Here is a 6,165-nt window from a genome sequence, read left to right on the forward strand (position 1 = left end):
AATTTCTTGGCAGTAATAGAGTGTGGCTTAGAATCTGAGTCTCTTGATTCTCTCAGTCTAGAGCTTTCTAATCACACTGAGGCCTCTTTGTTTCATGATGTATATCAATCTGGTGAAACAAAATAATTTTGAATGGACTTTGAGGGTACTGCTTTTCCACCTGCGAGGTCATTTTTCTCTAGGCTCAATTTTTTTAGGCCAAGGCCACATGGCGACTAAAGTTTACTCTCAGGGATTTGTATCTTTCTGATATTTTATTAACAGAATTACATGAGGGTCAACTATTTCATATTCCTAAGTTTAAAAATCCACATGTGAAACTTTTCTGTACCATTTGTCCTGTGTATTGTTTTAATTTATATGGAACCACTTAAGGCAGATGTTATGCCCAAAATAGTTCCATGTTGCAAGTACAAAGAATAACCAAATAAACAACAGTATAAAACACAGTCCTTTCATGTGGTTTTAATGGAACAAGTAGTGTAGAAAATAAAAGGGCAAATTGATGCATATAGATTTATATCAGTTTGAATTCCTATGACCTGCTCTCAAACATTCTTCCTTAGAAGGTTCATTTGAATTTTTCCATCATGAATTGAGTGCTTCTATTCAATTTAGAACTCCAGGCCATTATTTAGGCCACTTTACCTTAGTTTTGAGGTACTGTCTTCCCCATTGGTTTTGACTTTAAAATTGACCTGAGCCTCAGAGTTTGATTACTTAAAATAATTAGGTTGCAGAAATAACAAGAACATTTCTCATTAGGAAGAAGGGATGAGAACAGAATGTCTATTTAGTTTTATTCTGATAAAGCGAGCTGGAATTCCCAGAAGACTTATGAATAGATAGTGAGGGCAGATGTTATCAGATTTATAGACGTATGAAGTAATACTGTGTATGTCATTGGACTAAGTATATGTTTTGCAAAACGAAGCTCTGCCAGCACCACACCCAACACATTTACTATAGCATGCATTTCAGACAGGCACATACGGATTCCCACATTGATGTTTTTTTCTTAGAGGTTGCTAAAGGTTAGGGCTGTGTTAAAAGAAATGCAGAGAAGAATATGTGAATGCTGAGTGACAGAGAGGGTGATGTACTCCTATAATTTATATATATAGAAATCTAATCTGTCATTACGTTGGGAAGAAAGACATACTATACGATTAAGCAATGCCTATCTTTATAAACCTCTTGCATTAAAGAATGTTCATAAGCTAAACTACTTCATTTACATTTAGGTATGTAATACAAACTGGATATTTGTACATTTTAAAAATTGAAATATATTTGACATGTAACATATAAATTTAAGGTCTTCAACTTGTTAATTTGATACATTAACATATTGTAATGTGTTATTCATTGTAGCAATAATTAGCACCCAAAAATGAGGGGTTTGGGGGATGGATAAAAAAGATAAAGAAATTAAGAAGGACAAATTGTCATCTATAAAATAGCAGGGATATAAAGTACAGCTTAGGGAATATAGTCAATAAAAACTATAGATGGTCAGGTGGGTGCAACATTTATCAAGGGATCACTACATAACTTATATAAATGTCCAACCAAACCACTATGCTTTACACCTGAAACTAATATAATATTGAATGTCAACTGTGATTGAAAAAGAAAAACAAGATATGTGCATGCTCATGTTTATTGCAGCATTATTCACAACAGCCAAGGTGAGAATGATTCTTTCACTGCTTTTCAAATTTCGACTAGTCTTTCATTTGGGGCTGAGAGGGATTCCAGATTGAGTTATAGTTTTATTTAATAGCACTCTGTGTCTTCCTTTTTAAAATGATTTATATGTAAGAGGCTATAAAATAGGTGACCATCAAAATTCTAGAAAACTGGCCAGATCTTCTTGGGTTGTACTTGGAAAAAAGCAAATAAATAAAGTAGGAAGGGAACATATAAAGTGAAAAGACAAGAAGTCTTTTCAGAGGAGATGGATTTTGAGTAATGTGAGAAAGTCTTTCAGTTAGAGGTTATCCTGAAAGATATTTTGTCCACGCTTCCTCCAGCTAGTGAGAAGTTTAGGGTTACCCTAAATACAATTGCAGAGGGCACTCAGATATTTTCCAGGAAAAATGTTCACAAATAATGGGCACATTCCCAACATTTCCTTAATTCTATGGATTTGTGTAAAATGAAATAGCAGAAAACCTAGGGCATTAGAAAATATATTTGACAAAAATCTATGTATCTGGGTTTAAAAGTTATTGTATTTTTAATGACTATTAAATAAAGCAGGCAGAGAGAATAAAAACTCTTGATCAATTAGAATATTCATCCTGACTTATGGACTGGTTAGGACTGTCAAAGAAACTCAAAAAGAATTGGGAGGCTTTGGCTAAAACTGATAAAGATTTATTCAAGGGTTTTAGTGTTTGTAAACAGGAAACACAGGTAGGCAAATACTCACAAATGTACTAAAGAAGAAAAAAGTTAAAAGTTCCTATAATAAAGAATATCTTCTTGAGAATTATTAGTCCTGTATTCTTAAGCATAGGATTGGTCCAGGATGGTTATCAGTCAGATGCCAGGCAGTCTGGATGATGGATGTCAGGTGGTCCAGAAGATGGGCGCCAGGAGTCTGGTCGCATCTGGTGGTGATGTCTTGTGGTTTGTATATGGAAGTCCTTCAGGAGGCAATTAGAGGGTTATCTGGAGGTTTAGATGTATATTCAGGCATTCACACAGGACTGGAAAGTTCAAAAAACAGTTTAAGTTCCCAGGCTAGTTAGAACAAGAATGGAGTCTTTCCTCATGCCTCAACCTTCATTATGTGAATAATCTCAGCAGCTTGGTTAAAATTTTATATATTCCTGTCCTGCAACTAGAGGAGTAAAGAAGAAAGTATATTGAGATTAGTAGGAGGTGTGGAGGTGCAGAACAGACTGGCTGGACACCATGTGTGGCATGTTTTTAATCAGGAGGAATATCTCTGGGGCACAGGCCTCCTGTGAGGAGCAAGAGGTCCCAGCCCCTCAAGAAACCCCCAGCCCAGGGTTCCAGATCTATAAGAGAAGTCCCCATAACTTCAGGCTGTAAAAACTAGCGAGATTGTGACTGAATGATGTGGAGGCTGCTGGAGACTCGGGTAGTCCCTCTTAAAGGGCCAGTGCACAAACTTACACAGTCCCGCTCTCTCTGAACTCCAGAGCTGGGTGGTGGCATTGGGGGAACCAGGAACATACAGAGAGAAACTGGATTGTTTGGCATCAGGGCAGGAAATCCCAGATGGAGGTGCTCACAGGGGTCATTTTTCCTGTGCTGAGACCTCCCCCTTCCCAGGGCTGACTGGCAGCCATATCTGAGTTTCCATCAGCAGGGCTCACACTGTTCACTCTGCCCTGGTAATTCCCTTAGACCCTGTCCCATCCAACTTGCAGCCCCACCCAAGCAGTTTGCAGTGGTTTTTCCATATGAATGGCTATTCTGGCTCAGGCTTCAGACTTTCCTAAAATCTCTTAAACAAGCAGCACCTAGTGTCAGCATGGCCCATACCTATCAATATGAGACCCAAGACCCAGAACTAGCACCAGCCTGCCTTGCTTTACAGCTTGGCCTCACCTGGGCACTTATAAGCCCAATACAAAAAGCAGTCATCTGCAGATGGCTCAGTAGCTCCTGCCAGGTGGCCCCAGGAAGTGCTGACTTTATACCTCCCGGGAGGCCCCAGAGCTAGTGCACCCAGAGGACAGCTTCAGACCATACCAGATTACAACTCTACACATCCACAAGCTACACACTCAAAGGGCAGACTCAGTGAGCACCAAAGCCCCACTGAAGCAAGTCCTGCTCCATTGAGGTGTCTCCTGAACAGCAGCTTTCCACTGTAGTCACAGCTGGTCCTTACAGACAATTGGCTTAGAGGTCAACTCCTCCCAGTGATGTCAACAGCAATCAAGGCTTACCTACAACAAGACAATGCACACAGCCCACACAGGGGTGCACCTAGAGTGCCAGCTCAAGCTATTGGGGAGGCTGACCACTACACAAGGCAACTTCAGAAATTAAGCATACACTAAGAAATAATTTTCCAGGATTCAATAGTAGAGTAGAGGATTCTGAGAATCAAATTAACGATTTGGAATATGAGGAAGCAAAAGACACCCAATCAGAAGAACAAAAATAAAAAAAAATATATGAAGATAGTGTAAGGAGCCTCTGGGACAACTTCAAGCATACCAACATTCATATTATGGGGGTGCCAGAAGGAGAAGAGAGAAAGCAAGATATTGAAAACCTATTTGAAGAAATAATGACAGAAAACTTCCCCTACCTGGTGAAAGAAATAGTCTTACAAATCCAGGAAGCTCAGAGTCCCAAACAAGAGGAACTCAAAGAGGACCACACCAAGACACATCATAATTAAAATGCCAAGGGCAAAAGACAAAGAGAGAATCTTAAAAGCAGCAAGAGAAAAACAGTTAGTTACATACAAGGGAGTACCCATACAACTGTCAGCTGATTTCTCAACAGAAACTATGCAGGCCAGAAGAGAGTGGCAAGAAATATTCAAAGTGATGAATAGCAAAGACCTACAACCAAAATTAATCTACCCAGCAAAGCTATAATTTAGAATTGAAGGTCAGATAAAAAGCTTCACGGACAATAAAAAACTAAAGGAGTTCATCATCACCAAACCTGTATTACATGAAATGTTGAAGGGCATTCTTTATGAAGAGGAAGAGGAAGAGGGAGAAGAAGAAGAAGAAGAAGAAGAAGAAGAAGAAGAAGAAGAAGAAGAAGAAGAAGAAGGGGAGGAGGAGGAGGAGGAGGAGGAGGAGGAGAAGAAGAAGAAGAAGAAGAAGAAGAAGAAGAAGAAGAAGAAGAAGAAGAAGAAGAAGAAGAAGAAAAGGAGGAGGAAGAGGAGAAGAAGAAGAAATAAAAATATGAATAATAAAATGGCAGTAAATACATATCTAACAACAATTAAATCTAAAAATCAAAATAAATGAACAAGAAATCTAACGAACAAAATAAACTGATGAATAAAATGAAACCATAGCCATTGAAACATGTAACAGACTGAGGAATATCAGAGGGAAGGGGGGAGTATGATGGGGGGAGAGATTAACCAAAGGTCTTATATGGATATATGCATTACCTATGGACACAGATAATAGGGTAGTGAAGGCCTGGGTGGGGTGAGAACTGGGGAGGGAGGCAATGGGGGAGTTAAAGGGAGACATCTGTAATACTCTCAACAATGAAGATGAAAAATAATTTATATATTGCCTATCTTCACTCTTTCCTCAGGACCCACCTAGATTATGATCTTGTAGAAGCTAAGTAATGAAAAAACATGTCAGAAAAATTACCCAAAACTTTGAAATAAGGCACACACACACACACACACACACACGCACTCGCGTGTGCGCGCCCACGCAGGCAATATGTCTTCCAATATAAAACAGGGGTGAAGGCCACTCAAGAATTGTATAGGGGCACAGCAAAAGAAACCATCAAAGAAATGAAAAGGCAACCTATTTATGGGAAAACATATTCACTGATGAGACATCTGATAAGGGTTCAATTTTCAAAATATGCAAAGAACTCATTCAGCTCAACACCAGGAAGACAAACAATCCAATTTAAAAATGGGCAAAGGACCTGAGTAGATACTTCTTCAAAGAGGACATCCAGATGGCTACAGACATATGAAAAAATGTTCAATGCCACTAATCATCAGATATGAAAATTAAAACAACAATGAGGTATCACCTCATACCTGCCAGAATGGTTACCATCAAAAAATCAACAAGCACCAAGTGCTGGTGAGGATGTAGAGAAAAGGGAACCCTAGTATATTGGTGGGAATATGGACTGGACTGGTACAGCCACTGTGGAAAACAGTATGGAGGTTCTTTAAAAAGTAAAAAATGGAACTGCTCTTTGACCCAGCAATCCCACTTTTGGGAATATATCCTGTGAATTCTGAAACACCAATCAGAAAGAATATATGCACCCTTATGTTCCTAGCAGTGCTATTTATAATAGCTAAGATCTGGAAACAGCCCAAGTGCCCATCAATAGATGAGTGGAAAAAAAAGCTGTGGTACATTTACACAATGGAATACTATGCAGCTGTAAAAAATAAGGATCTTTTACCTTTTGTGACAGCATGGGTGGACCTGGAGAGTG

Source organism: Myotis yumanensis, unplaced genomic scaffold, assembly GCF_028538775.1.
Source record: "Myotis yumanensis isolate MYYU_CA2020_CCGP unplaced genomic scaffold, mMyoYum1.0.hap1 SCAF_3, whole genome shotgun sequence".
Classification (NCBI taxonomy): Eukaryota; Metazoa; Chordata; class Mammalia; order Chiroptera; family Vespertilionidae; genus Myotis; species Myotis yumanensis.